Source organism: Oryctolagus cuniculus, chromosome 8 (genome assembly GCF_964237555.1).
Source record: "Oryctolagus cuniculus chromosome 8, mOryCun1.1, whole genome shotgun sequence".
NCBI classification, from domain to species: Eukaryota; Metazoa; Chordata; class Mammalia; order Lagomorpha; family Leporidae; genus Oryctolagus; species Oryctolagus cuniculus.
Genome location: NC_091439.1, coordinates 27,001,662 through 27,017,021, shown reverse-complemented (window position 1 = coordinate 27,017,021; position 15,360 = coordinate 27,001,662). Strand labels below are relative to the sequence as shown.

The 15,360-nt window shown below is 36.3% G+C and overlaps 1 pseudogene; it reads right to left on the bottom strand.

Moving 5' to 3' along the window:
- Positions 1-12,574: 12,574 nt before the first annotated feature.
- Positions 12,575-13,398, bottom strand: LOC100350024 (small ribosomal subunit protein uS5 pseudogene; annotated as a pseudogene).
- Between the last annotated feature and the right edge of the window lie 1,962 nt (positions 13,399-15,360).

Genomic DNA, 15,360 nt, shown 5'->3' with positions numbered 1-15,360 from the left:
TTAGGATGATATCGGGATGGCATTGTGGCATAATGAGTTAAGCTGCTGCTTGCAACACCAGCAGCTTTCCTGTCCTGGCTGCTTCATTTCTGATCCAGGGAAAAGCAGCAGAAGATGCCCCAATTGAATGGGCCCTTGTCACCCACTTGGGATACCTGGAAGTGGCTCTTGGCTTCAGTGGTGGCCATCAGGGGTGTGAACCAGCAGATGGAAGGTCTCTCCCTCTCTCTATGAAACTCTTATCTTTAAATAAAGAAATCTTTTTTAAAAAATGTGTTCATATCCATTAATCTATCATGTTTTGCACATTGATACATATTTTCTTAATTTAAAAGATGGTTACATAACTTATGTGTATGAGCATGTTTTAATTAGAATTTTACAAAGCATTTTGGAAACCATCATTTATATCATGATTTCATTTTATTTTAAATTGAAATATGTGTGTATATATACATACACACATGCAACATGATCATACAATATTTTATAGTTTAAAATTTGCTAATAAAAGTAAAAAAAAATGAACCAGATTATTAACTAGTGATTTACATTAGGCTGATGGGCTTATTCAGAATTTTTACCTTGTTTTTTGTAAGATTTAGTATTATTGAAGATCTGATAATTTTGTAATAAGCATAGACCATTTAATAGTTAGAAAAGTAAAATTATTTCTAAATTTATTGTAATTGTATGCATAACATATAGAGAAGTATACTTTTATAATTGTCACATGTCTTTATTATTTTCTAATTATGCTTGTATAAATATATTCATCATATAATTATGTTTGTAGTTCTGATTCCACTCAGTGAGCTAATCCTCGTATTTCTATTTTAGCAACTTTTGGTTACATCATTGAATGGAAAATGCCGCTGAATATTTAAAAGATTATATATTTATTAAAAAATAATGACTTACATAATTCTATCTTGTCCAGCTTCACTGATATGTATATTTGTCTTGTTAATACATGTATGCATGTATACATATATGTGTATATGATGAAAATGTTTTCAACTATTTGGTATTATAACATACATGTGGTTTCCCATGGACATAAAAATATTCTGAAAATTGCTGCTGCATATTTTTATGCTTCCTGTAACTAATGCCTTGTCACAAGGAAGCAAAAATTTACTACCATTCTGTCTAGGGTTCAGCCAGCCTATGACTATAAATTTATAGTCAAGAGAAATATTTAAATAGTCATTGCTTTAGCGTCAATTTTCAATCTTTGTTTCCCTTTTAATGATTAAGCCAATTTCATGGCCACCTATGTTTCTAATTTATATAGGGATGCCTCAAAAGACCTCAAGGGCCCCGTTGAAAATCACCCCATCCGAAGGCTGAGATAGATGCTGCGTTATGTTTCATTGAAGAGTTCCCAGGCAGGAACTGACAGACTGTCAACGTTGTCTAACTGTTGGACTTTTTCACAAAGTACTATACACAAGGTACGTCTTCTTTTTCTTTCTACACAAGTAAAGATTGCTACATAATAGAAGTGCTGTCTTTCAACACCATGGCTGGAATATTGAAAATTTCAGTTTGCATATTTTAAGTAGACTAATAATTCTTTCTATTGTGTATTTCAAGTTGTGGAGGAGGGTTGAGTCTTTTGGCTATTTATTTCAAGAGTGTGTTTGAACACAACAGCTCTGGCAACTCCCAGACCAGTTGCAGGAATGGCATTATTCTTAAATTATTGGCAAAGAGAGATGTGTCTTGTAAATCTTTCCAAAGTGGAGGCACACTGGGGGAATCCCTGCAGAATTAGCCAAGAACATGCTGTTGAAGAAAATGGAACCAGGATACTTACAAAATTTTATTCAGTAGATGAAAAGAAAGGCAGATATACAAAGATAAAAGGAGATTTAGAAGATATTGGCTAATATTACAAGAAACTAGAAACTGAATTGCATCCTTTCACTCATTATGAAACCTAGACAAAAATATGCACTTGAAAATCTGTTTTTAAATTGGATTTACTATTAACGTACAATATAATAACGAAAATCTATACTGAAATTTTTGCAGAGAAGATAAAAGTTACTCACAGCATTGATAGATGAAATGACTTGCTATGTATACTGTGAATTTAAAAAGTATCCCTATTTGACTTTAAAATTGACCTTTATAAAATGTTTTAATTTTTATAGCATAACAGTTAAGTATTCTTATTTTATTATTATTATTATTATTTTGACAGGCAGAGTGGACAGTGAGAGAGAGAGACAGAGAGAAAGGTCTTCCTTTACCATTGGTTCACCCTCCAATGGCCGCGGCGGCTGGTGCGCTGAGGCCGGCGCACCGTGCTGATCCAATGGCAGGAGCCAGGTACTTCTCCTGGTCTCCCATGGGGTGCAGGGCCCAAGCACTTGGGCCATCCTCCACTGCACTCCCTGGCCACAGCAGAGAGCTGGCCTGGAAGAGGGGCAACCAGGACAGAATCCGGTGCCCCAACTGGGACTAAAACCCAGTGTGCCGGCGCTGCAAGGCGGAGGATTAGCCTAGTGAGCCGCGGCGCCGGCCACAGTTAAGTATTCTTAAACAATTGTCTATACTACATCATGGGAGATGCAATGTACACTGGACTTTAGTATCATTTAAGAGAGCTATAAGTACCTCGGGAAAATAATGAACATTAAAATAGGAAGAAAGAAACTATTAAGCACAATTCCCAAAACTCTCATTAACAATACTGCTAAATATCCAATATAACCAGGTCCTAAGGAACTATAACAAACATAACTTCTGTCCTCATTAAATGGTATATACAAAGAATCTTCATAAAGGTCATACAAGTTCATATTATGAAAAACTATGAATAGATCTTGAAACAATTTGCACTAAAATAAATACTTCTAAATTCCATTTCCACAAACTTTTTGAGGTATTGTTGTACATAATTCTAGGATGGAAGGATTGTTTAGGTTTATGAAGTTATACAATCCTGTGTCCCACTGTGTCCATTAGCTACTGAAAACCATTCACCAAGTCCCCTCAGTATATCATGCTTATGTTCAATTATAACGTAGATAAAATATCATTGGAATTATGCTTTGTTTTTACTTACACTAATTTTTCTTCTAAATAAGAACTCTGCATAAACATAAGAACAATTGCAATTATTCTCTTTTTTAGGGAATTGGCTTCATTTATTAACACATCTAATCAACCAAGAGTCGAAGATACCTCTATACCAGGTGACCAACCATCACAGCTGCCTGGGACGGAAGGGGCATGCAGAACATGGGACTTTGAATATTCCAACTGGAAAATATTGGGCAAACAATCAACATCTCAAGTTAACAGTTAAGGAAAAAACTCTAAAAGATGAATGTAGCAGATAAACCAGCTACTTCAATTAAAAAAAAAAAAGTTTGGCTTATGACCAAATTATCAAAGAATATCTCGTGAAAAACAAAGGAACAACTCTTGATCTCTTGAGCCTAGAGAAGAATTGGGGGCTTCAATTCAATTCTATTATTGGCAAGAGTTTTTCTTCAATGTTCACAATATGAGTCTCACCCACTTCATTCTGGTAGCCCCAACTTAGTTGAGTAACTGGAAGTAAAGCAAGAATTATGAAGAACAGTCTTCCAAAGTTCCCTTAAATAATTGTAATAGAACCATCAGCAATTTGAAAGAAATAGAAATTTTGTACATTGAGAAGTTGATTGTATGCCTTCCTTCATGAAAAGATCAACCCCTATTCTGAGTGTCTGTGTTTCATATCACTCTACAATACTTAGAATACTTTTGTTTTTTGCTTATATAGTGACAAAACTGTATAATTTTAACGCTGTATTAGTTTTGTCCATTCTACAACATATTTACATAATTTGAGGGTTACAAATAAATGAAACAATTCATCCTCAAATTTTGACTAATTGATCCATTCTTAAACAAGTTGTTGGAACTGCAATGGTCAAAGTATATCATGTGTTTGACCTCGGGAACAGTCTATGAGTTCAGCCTCATCTTGTCACATGGACTGCAAATAGGACAGAGCAGTTTCCTAAAGAGAAATCTGGAATGATGTCACTAAATGAAAGAGAGCATGCTAGGTTGGACAATAGGATCTCTTTGTTGCCACAGATAAGAAGGAAAAATGTCATCAAGTTCAAGGAGATGAAAGGCTCAATGAGTCGGTGATAAAAGTGGGTTTTTATTCAATGCCTGCTTTCTGCTAGCTCTCTGGAGAGCCAAATAAATCCGAGGCCTGTCCTGAAACATATCTTCATTCACTGATGCTTTTCATTGGAATACCTTTCTCCTTCCCCTTTATCAACAGAAACAGAAGCTTCATTCTATTTCACTTTATCAACATAATCAAATTATTTTCCTTATGCTGCACCCAAACACCTAGGGACATATATTCAACAAAACCTGCTCCTGTTCCAAAGATTCTGAAGAGGCAAAATAATCTTTTCAACACAGTAACAGAACAATAAGAAAAAAATTATCCAGTATGGACAGTTTATAAATAAGAATAATTTAAAATATAGCTCTTTTAGGTTACAAAATGACTTTTGTGCTGAATGCAGCTCATACAGATATGTACAGAGAATGTTCAGTTTTACTAACAGACTTTTCTACCACCCAGTCACCAGGGAGGCTATTGTTTTGTGCAAGTAAACTTTTAAAGTACTGCACATTCATATAGCTTCTTTGCAATTTTCTTAATACTCAGTGAACTCACTTCTAATGCCATTATTGCCTCTTTTCTCTTTAATAACCATTTCTAATGAGATTATCCTTTGTTTTTATTGATATTTGAAAGTGCTTTTCTACTTTTGTATAGAGAAGCCACTTTACATCAGCAGATTGACTTCCTCTGGGCTGTGCAGCCCCTCAGCCTTCTAATTCATCTCTTTTATGTATGGCATGGTCCAGCCACTGCAAAGGCTGATTGTAGCAAGCAGATATGCCAACTTCTTATTTTTATACTGTAAGAGACTGTCTATCAAACAGAAGATTCCCTTGAGATTTTATACTAGAGAAACTATATTTTTTTTGTTTCTTTTTTCCACTTGCAAATGCTTCCGCTGTAAACAGAGGCAGAATCCCAAGGCAAGAATTAGGAAATACAATCTGTTCTTTTATTCATATTTCTTCTGATAGCCATGACTTCTCTTTTTCACATAAACAAGACCATAACTTTATAATAATCATGGATGCAATTTGCCCCAATATAAACTGACCTCCACCGTTTTCTCAAAGTCACTGAGAAAAAGAAATTCTCAATTGTTATTTGGCAAGACATTTTAAATCAACTATAAACTCAGATTCAAATGATGGGCTAATTTAACCCTTTACAGGAAGAAATAGACTACAGAGGATTTTCCTGCCACATGTCCAGTTATTATTACGTAAAGATGAACAGTATTCTGTTTAATGGTAGATGTGATTAGTCTGCATATGTATGGATGCTTGTGTGTTTTCACACATTTACATACTGAAAATTATATATATTTATAAGTAATTATCACATTACTTTGTACTTTGTGACACTTATAAAGTTTTATATCAGCAGTTTATTCATCTGTGCTGAGAATGATGTTAATTGCTCTATTATTCTAATGATTGATATAAAACTCAGCCTTCAAATGGGCTTCATTTAAAACTGGCAATGTTAACTTACACCTGCAAAAAGATGAATGTTTTTCTCCTAGCTTGGGAATATAGGAGGCTGCCTCTCATCATAGGGCATAAGCCTAAGGAATGATATTTTTTGCTTGCTTTGATTATTATGCAAAGCCTGGATGCAGACTTCTTTATTAAAAGGAATTTGTTGAAGAACTTTAGAGAGAAATTATGGCTCTCACAAAGTAACCACATGCTGGAAGGATGTTTATTTAAAACACTTGTATGAATACATATGAGGCACAGTGAATAGGATTACAGAATGGCCACACTTTTAAATTCATCATTCTGTTATTTACATAGCATTTGCCAACTTCAGAAGGATAACATTCTTACCTTTATAAATATATTTTATTCATGGAAATGATATTTTCTTACTTTGTATAACATTGTTAGATAATATTAAGCTGTTTATGGCAATCTCATTGTCACATTTTGTTTATTTGAGCATATGGATTAAGTAATTTAGACATAAGTAGGCTAATACAATTCTAGTACACCATGTGTAATACTAATGCATTAACCAGCAGCAATCTCCACGGAGCTAAGAAGAAGAAAATTACATGATTTGGAGACTTTGAACAAGTGCCATCACATTCAAGATGATATATTCTTCCAATCCCCAAATCAGGGTTACTTTCAAACTTCTACCAGAGCACAAACTGCGAGGGCAGGGGCGTGCTACATACTGTTAACGTTTATATTCAGAATGCTTTGAATTGGTTCAATAAATAACTGTGCATTAAGTAAATTAAAGAAAAAATCAAAATACTTTTCTAGAATTTTCAACTGTATTTTTTTTAAAATTATGACATGACCCTGGGTGATGCAGCTTTTTTAAAAAATTATTTATTTATTTGAAAGTCAAAGAGAGAGAGAGAGAGAGACAGAGAGAGAGAGAGAGGTCTTCCATATGCTGGTTCACTCCCCAATTGGCTGCAACGGCTGGAGTTGCACTGATCCGAAGCCAGGAGCCAGGAGCTCTTACAGAGTCTCCCACGCAAGTGCAGGGGCCCAAGGACTTGGGCCATCCTCTACTGCTATCCCAGGCCATAGCAGAGAGTTGAATCAGAAGAGGAGCAGCTGAGACTAGAACCATAGCCCATATGGGATGCCAGCACTTCAGCCCAGGGCGTCAACCCTCTGTGCCACAGCGCCGACCTCTGTATATGTTTTTGTATATGAGAGACTGAGTATAACGTGAGACTCCACTTTTTACATCAGAAGCTATTTTGACCTCAGTTACTTTGTAAATCTCAATTTTTTAATGAGAATTGCTGAATTGATCATTTGGAATGATAAATGCTGATGCAGATTCTTTATTGAATAGTTGCATCTTCTTAGGATTCTCATCAACATAGTGTTTATTGAACATGTGCTGTGTGCCTGTGGGGACTCTGGAAGAGACTAGGGATTTAAGGGGGGGACATTATATGCCTGCCTCATTATTTTCACAAAATAATAAATAATAAATAATTATTTTTTAAATTGACTGCTTCAGCAAGCAGTAATATTTTAATGTATTTCCTGAAGTTAAAAAAATTTTAAAAGTTGAACTACTGAAAAATCACAATCATTAGTTTTCAATTTTTTAACATCAAAAGAGTTTAATTTTCTTTCCTACATATCTAAATAACTAACAAAACTATAAGTGAGGGGCTGGCGCTATGGTGTAGTGGGTAAAGCTGCCACCTTCAGTGCCAGCATCGCATATGGGTTCCCGTTCATTACCTAGCTGCTCCGCATTCAATCTAGTGCTCTGCCAAGGCTTGGGAAAGCAGTAGAAGATGGCCTACGTGCTTGGGTCCTTCAACCTGTGTGGTAGACCCAGAAGCAGCTCCTGGCTCCTGGCTTCGAATCGGCACAGCTCTATCCGTTGCTGCTATTTGGGGAGTGAACCAGTGGATGGACCATAGCTTTCTGCCTCTACCTCTCTGTAACTCTTTCAAAATAATTAATTAAAAAATAAGTGAGAAGAAAGAAAGGTTGATCTTTTGACCTCATCTTTGTCTTCTTATTGCAATTATCAGCCTTCCAGTAGTACTGTGCAGGTAAACCTACATACTGACAAAGCATCTCATTTTCAATCCATAAAATGAATAAACTGAGTGTACTTAGGTCAACAAACCAATATATGTGAAGATGACTGCAACATAGCAGAAATTACTAAAAACCAACTTAGATTTGCTTTAGTAATAAAGTTGCCTAGATAAGTAAGAGTTGAAACTCAGGGAGCTTCTGTGCTATGCTGGTCTGAATGGAGAAAATAGATGCACAGATCATAAATTAATGCCTGGAAACAGTCTGTGAACTTGTGCCAGCAACTGCTAATTTGCAACAATGGGGTCTTCGTGCAAATGACAGTTTCAGTCGGCCTGGGGAGGCAAGCAGAGCTATTTGAGAGGATGCAGAGCAATGATGCCTGCCAATTGATGTTGGCAGGGGATTGTCAACCCACTGAGTGCCAGGACTCATCAGCATATTTCATGTTATGAGCACAGACATCTATTCTAAAAACATGAGCCATGAGAGGGCAATGTGGCTGCAAACTGCAGACAATAGCATTTCAGGCAGGTGGATGACAGATACTTACAAAAGTTGCAGCAACTGGAAAATAGGAACAGAAAGAGCCAGATACAAGGAGAAAGAGGTAAAAGACCAGAAACAGAGACAAGAGAAATGTGAGAAAGTAATTTTAACATAATTTAATTGCATTTGATGAATTCAAATTTTTTAAACAAATTTATATATTTAACAGGCTAAAACAGAGAGAGATAGAGAGAGAGAGAGAGAGAGAGATTAGAGAGAGTACTCCCATCCACTATTTAATGCACCAAATGTCTGCAATAGCCAGAGCTGGGCCAGAGCTGAAGCTGGGAGCTGGGAATGCAGCTTAGGTCTCTCACATGGATGGCAAGAGCCCAACTGTATGAGCCATCATTGCTGCCTCCCAGAGTCCACATTTAGCAAGAGGTTGGAGTAAGAATTCAGGGTCAGAAATTGAACCCAAGTAGTCAGTGTGGAACAGGTATCTCCTATTGTTAGGCTAAATACCCTCCCTGCCCATGAGCACATATTTTTAATGATGTTTTTCTAATTACAAAAGCAGCAAATTTTCAATACAAAAATGAAGAAATCAATTTGACAAAATGCAGAAAATCTAAAAAATACTAAAGATAACACTATTATTATCAACTAAGTAATATAGTTAAAATTTTATTATAACATTTTGCTAACATTTCTAACAAGATTTTTTAAACATAAAAATGATATAATAAGATTTATTTTGGGACTGGCCTTGTGGTGCAGTGGGTTAAAGCATCCACTTGTGACCCTAGTGTTCTGTGATGGAGTGCCAGTTCAAGTCCCTGTTCAAGCCTTTCCTTCTCCACTTCCAATCTAGCTTCCTACTCATGCAGATGAGTAGGAAGAGGCAGCAGATGATGACCTATGTGCTTGGGTCCATGCCATCCATGTAGGAAACCTGGATGGAATTCCTACCTCTGGCTACACCCTGGCCCAGCCCTGGCCGTTGCAGTTACCTGAGAAGTGAACCAGTGGATAGAAAATCTCTCTCTCTCTCTCTCTCTCTCTCTCTCTCTCTCTCACATACACACACACACATACACACACACTGCTTTTAAAATAAAAATCATTAACAAGGGTTAAATTGGTTTAATTTATTATAATGAAAATAACATTAACTTATGTTATAACTAATTAATTTGTAATTTTTGGTAATTGCAGCAAACTTCCAAACATTTATGAAGATCCTCTAGTAACATTTAATTTTATCTGTACAATAATAAATATTTTCAGAGTGATTACCAATGTACATAGGAGATTGTAAGCTAATTCTATTCTATTACACTACATTTCTCTGCATTAAAACACCTGTATTTTTATTTTTATTTTATTTATTTATTTTTATTATTTTATTTTATTATATATTTTATTTTATTTATTTTATTATTTATTTTATTTTGAAATGGTGTATATGTTACAAGAAAGCCTTTTAGTTCTTTGGTAAATAAATGTTTTTACTGAATCTTGTATGGGAGGAATTTTTTGTTCAGTACTAGAAGTATAAGTAGTAATACTTAATCAATTATGATGGAATAAAATGTTTTAGTAATTGTCAAGTTTTCCTACTCTGGACTCCATGAAATTTCTTAACTTGTATCCATCTTGTCTCTGATTCTTGGCACTGAAGTCACAATTGTCTAGAAAATTAAATTGTTGACCAGCGACCATACACATACCATCACCAACCTGCTTTCCAATCTCCCTTTCTTAAACACAGAATATGGATAATACCCTCTCCATGAATGGATAAAGAGAAGTTAGAGAAAAAGCAGAGAATTAGACTCAGACTTTGTAGAGATGGAAGGAGAATAGCAGTATCATGGCCTTATCTAAATAGGACGATGCAAGTGGATGGGAGTAAGCGGAAATTTTCCACATATTCTGACCATCAGAATGGCATGGAGAGAAAAACCAAAACATACAAATCAAATTGTCTAATACCCCTATAGATATTGACAGGACTGCAACCATCCTGGTTGTATCCATCATCTTGCCATCTACGTGACCTTGGTAGCCATCCAAGCCCCAGGAGATAAACAAAACCATTAAGATAATCACACTTGAAACATCTCTAATCTGATGTCTTGAGAATGTCCAATGCATTCCAGCTGGTCACAAGTCAGCTTTGTCTAGATTAACACATAAACTTTTCCTCCTGCATCATGGCACTGGGATCCTCTTGTCCTGCTGCTGCTGAAGACACATTTCTCTCCATGAGTCACTATAGAGCAACATTCTGTGTGATCCTGGGTTTGTCTACCTCTTTTGTCTGTTAGCATGTTCTGTCTTTGATGGCTGGCTATTTATAGGTTATGTTTATGTTTTTGAAACAATCTACAATAAGATTTCAGAGTTTAGTTGAAAGAAAGAAACAATAAAGAAGTTTGAGAATAAGATTGAAGTGAAGCATTATAGATTTTGAAACTTGAGCCCCCCGATGGATATCAAACTGAAAAAGCATTCTTTACACTTTTAGAACAGTAAAATCTATAGTTTGATAACAGAAAGGACGATGTATCTTTAAGTATTTAAACTCAACAAACCTGTGGAGTTATCTTTAGCATAATTTAGACTACTACTTGCATTCTAAACAAACCTCTCAATAACTATCTCATTAGTATAGTTGTCATTGGCCTCTAAGTTTCATCCATTCATATTAAACATATACTAGATACTAGTAGAGACCAAAATATATGCTAGGTTCTGGATATTCCCGGTGGTAGCAGACACTTATGTATTCTAATATCTGCTGGGTTCAAATTAATTCCACTATTATGGCTTTTTCATGAAACCATGTTCCAGATGGGACCATCTGATAATAGCTTACACATATCAGCAATTAAAGATATCTTGAACACACACACACACACACACACACACACACACACATTGGATCTGGAAATGTGAGGGAGTTCTCTTTATCTCATTGGGTGATTTTGACCAATGGGACTTTGGAGCTGGTGGAGAAATAGTCCATATTTTGTTCCCTGAAGTAGACAATTCTGAAGTACCTGGTGTGCAGCTTTTTGGAATCTCTTGATATTACTGAGGCTTAATTGTCCACAGCAGTTACTGTTTTAACAATGAACCTCAGCATGGGCTTTCATTCCTTCTCCCTATCACTCTCCCCTGGTCCTTAAACAGCTCCTTACCATTAGTTTCTAATGTGTGTGCATGATCATGTCATGCGTATATTAGAGAGAGAGAGCACTATAGTACCAATTTAACAAATCAGGTGGAACTCATCATCTTAGTCCATTCAGGCTCCTATATTCAAATGCCACAAAGTGAGTAACTTATAAGCAACATAGATTTATTTCTCATAAATCTGGAGGTTGGAGAGTTCATGATATGGATGCTGGAATATTCAGTTTCTGGTAAGGGTCAGTCGTCCCACTATAAGCTCACATAAGACAAGGACTGAGGGTTGTCCTTGTGGCCTCTTTTATAAGGTCAGCAATTCGTGAGTTAACACTTTGTCCAGTGTTTTCATTACTCCTAAAGTCTCCACCATCACTTTGGGAGTTAGGATTTCAACATATGCATTTGAGAGAGGTGTTATGGCGGTGCTCTCATAGATTCAGACCAGAGCGTTTAGAAACCTAAAAGTTTTGTGTGCAATTTTTTTAAAAACTTTATAGAAATGTATTTAGTTTCTTGGAAACTAGATAACCAATGAGAGGTAAAGCTTAAACTGGACCAGCACTACATATTCTCAGAATATATTCTTTTCCACTATAAAATAAAAGCAACGATGTATAAGGCTATTGTCTGTGGCACAGTGTTAAAAACAATACAGATTATTTAGTCTTAAAAGTTTACCTAATTAAGTATACTATGTTTTATTCAACATGAAATGATTTAAGTTGACATGTTTAGTGGTAGTTTTAGAAAAAGGAAGTTTCGGTCAAAAGTCATAAGAAAAAGAGTCTGGGAAAATAGGAACAAAAATAAATTCTATTTTATTAGCAGGAGAAATGGAGTCAATGATAAAGACATAAAATAATTCTTGCAAATGATTAGGACACTCAAATTCCAATAACTAGATTCTTTCCATCCAGAAATCCAAAATTAAAACATCAGAAGAAAATTAACTTGAAATTGCAAAATTAATTAGTCTAAAGGTTTGTACTGCTACTTCAGGCTATCCATTGTGGTGCTTCTGCTACACAGCTTCAGGCATTTTATGAGATTCTCTATAGAAGCAATGAATTTTTTTCAAAATTAACATAGACAAATTCTTCTTGTATGCAGCCAAATTAGCATTATATGATGAAATTCTAAAGTGTAGGCAATATTAACTATATCCTTTTCTTTTTTTTTTTTTTTCCAGGCTCCATCCACTTTATTTTTCTCATGTAAAAACCTATGTTGTGGCCACAGCTGGAGCCTGGGTCCTCTGCACGGACACCCTAGTGTGCGTCTTCACGAGGTGGTCGGTGAACTCCTGGTAGGGAGACTTGGTGAACACTGTCTCTTTGCAGAGGTCGGGGGTCAGGTAGCTATAGGCCTTGGAGATGGCATCGAAGGTGGCCTTGACGAAGTTGCAGAGGGTGGTGGTGCAGCCCCGGGCTGAGGTGTAGCAGTCGTCAGTGCCAGCCATCAGCAGCAGCTTCTTGGGGACAGGGGCGGAGACGATCCCGGTGCCCCTGGGCGCGGGGATGAGGCGCACCAGCACAGAGCCACAGCGTCCGGTCACCTTGCACGGCACGGTGTGGGGCTTGCCGATCTTGTTGCCCCAGTAGCCTCTCCGCACGGGCACGATGGACAGCTTGGCCAGGATGATGGCCCCTCGGATGGCGGTGGCCACCTCCTGGGCACTTCACGCCCAGGCCGACGTGTAGTCCCCGATGACCACAAATGCCTTGAAGCGGGTCTGCTGGCCGGCCCGCGTCTGCTTCTGCACCTGCATGATCTTCAGCACCTCGTCCTTGAGGGCGGTGCCCAAGAAGAAGTCAATGATCTCCGACTCCTTGATGGGCAGGGAGAACAGGTAGATCTGCTCCAGGGACTTGATCTTCATGCCCTTAACCAGGCGGCCCAGCGTGGTGACCGGCAGCCACTCCTTGTCCTCCGCCTTGTCTCTGCGGCGCCGTGGCCTCCCATTCCAGGGCCCCCGTGGCCTCTGGGGCCTCCTGCTGCACCGGCGTCATCCGCCATTTGGTGTTCTCTCGGAGAAGAAGATTTTATCCTTTTCTTCTAGCTCCAGTAATAATATTTATTTATACAGCAAGTAATATTTATTGAAAAATAAACTGCTAACTACTATTTTGTTGCAGGAAATAGAAAATGTCCTAAACAAAGGATGTTTTAAAAATAATTTTTAGTTATTTGCGAGGTGAATACTGAAATACAATTAGATAAAAAGAGACAGACCGAGAGAACTCCTATCCACTATTCGGTCTTCAAATGTCCACAATACTTACTTGGGTCTGGTTTGGGGCTGGGCCATGGCTGGAGCCAATAACTGAGAAAATAACCAGATCTCCATCATGGGAAAGAGGTACCCAAGTGCTTGAGACATCACTGCTACCTTCCGGGGCCCACATTAGGAGGAAACTGGAGTAAAACTGGAGCTGGGAATCAAACCAAGGCATTCTGATGTGGGACAAAGTCATCTTACCTGCTAGGTTGAATGCCCGCCCATAGACAATTACGGATCCTCCTAAGTGCTCTTAGGTTGTAATTGGTCACGTACTAGGTGGACGTGCTCAAGAGCTGCTACCTGGTTGCAATCACAGCAATCCTGGAAAAATATCATTCATTAAATTTCATTTATTAAAAGAATAGAACAAGTAAAAAATTACAATGATGCCAATCGAAAGAAACATAACTCCCTTAAATTCAAAATAATTGAGACAAAATTGTAAACCTGGGAGTGCCCAGAATTTCAAATCTTTAGTTTAATTTGCAAAATAACTAGACTTGTGAAAATTTACTATGTGTTTCTTGCAGAAAGAATGCACATAATTAAAGAATCAACATGAGATTCTAGAAATAGGTGATTGAACAATATATTTTAAAAATTAAGTTAATATTAAGGATATTTCTTTGTTTAATATGGTTTTAAAAAGTTGTATTTATTTATTTAATTTATTTGAAAAGGAGAAGGGGTAGATAGAGAGAAAGAGAGAGGTATCTCAAACTGATACACAGTTCGAGAATGATATGCTTTGAGTATTTTTGAAATTTTCATTAATAAATGATTTTTTCAAATCATGCATGACTTTTTAAAGCAGAATAGATTTAAAAAGCTAACATCAGTTGGAGTGAGTTACAAAAATATTTGGTATAGATTCTATATTTTGAGTCCTCTAACAAATTCTGTAAACTGTGCCAAATGTAAACTTTAAAAAATTTCTCTAAATAAGATCATAGTCAAAAATTAGTGAGATAAAGCAGGCATGGATTTTACTTTTTAAGAGAGCATATATGAGAGAAATAGCATGAGTTGCAGAAAACATATAACACTACTTCAAAAATTATTTGAATATGACATGAAAGTACATTATAATTTCAAATACGACATGTGACAAATGAAATATTATATAATCAATCAAAAAGGTTCTCCAAATTGAGAATAATATGCATAAATCTATGAGGACCAAGATGCTTATAAATTATGATCATCAATAGTATTTTTTTCTCACAAGAATTACCATATTTATTATAATCATCGTTGATAAAGAAACAAGTATTATACAGTAGAAACAGCACCACATTCATATCCCAAGAATCAGTTTGAAGTGCTGTTTCCATATTTTTTTTTAAAGCAGAACTCTCATTTTCTTTATTGAAAATATGAAAATCTCATTGTGGAAAGCATAGATGAGTATACATTCAATAATTTTATATGATGATTTGTAGTGATCTTTCCAGATTTGTTCTAGGTACTAGAACATAATATAAATCCTCAGAGGTAATTATAACTAACAGGGTGTATTTTTTTGAGGTCATGCTGTAGGTAGGTATCCTTGTGCTATCATTTAACTTTATTTCATAATTATTGTGAATAATCAAACTGTATTCATCACTATCATTTTTTTTGCATTTGTATGTAAATTATTTTTTAATCTTTTATTTAATGAATATAAATTTCCAAAGTACGACTCATGGGTTACA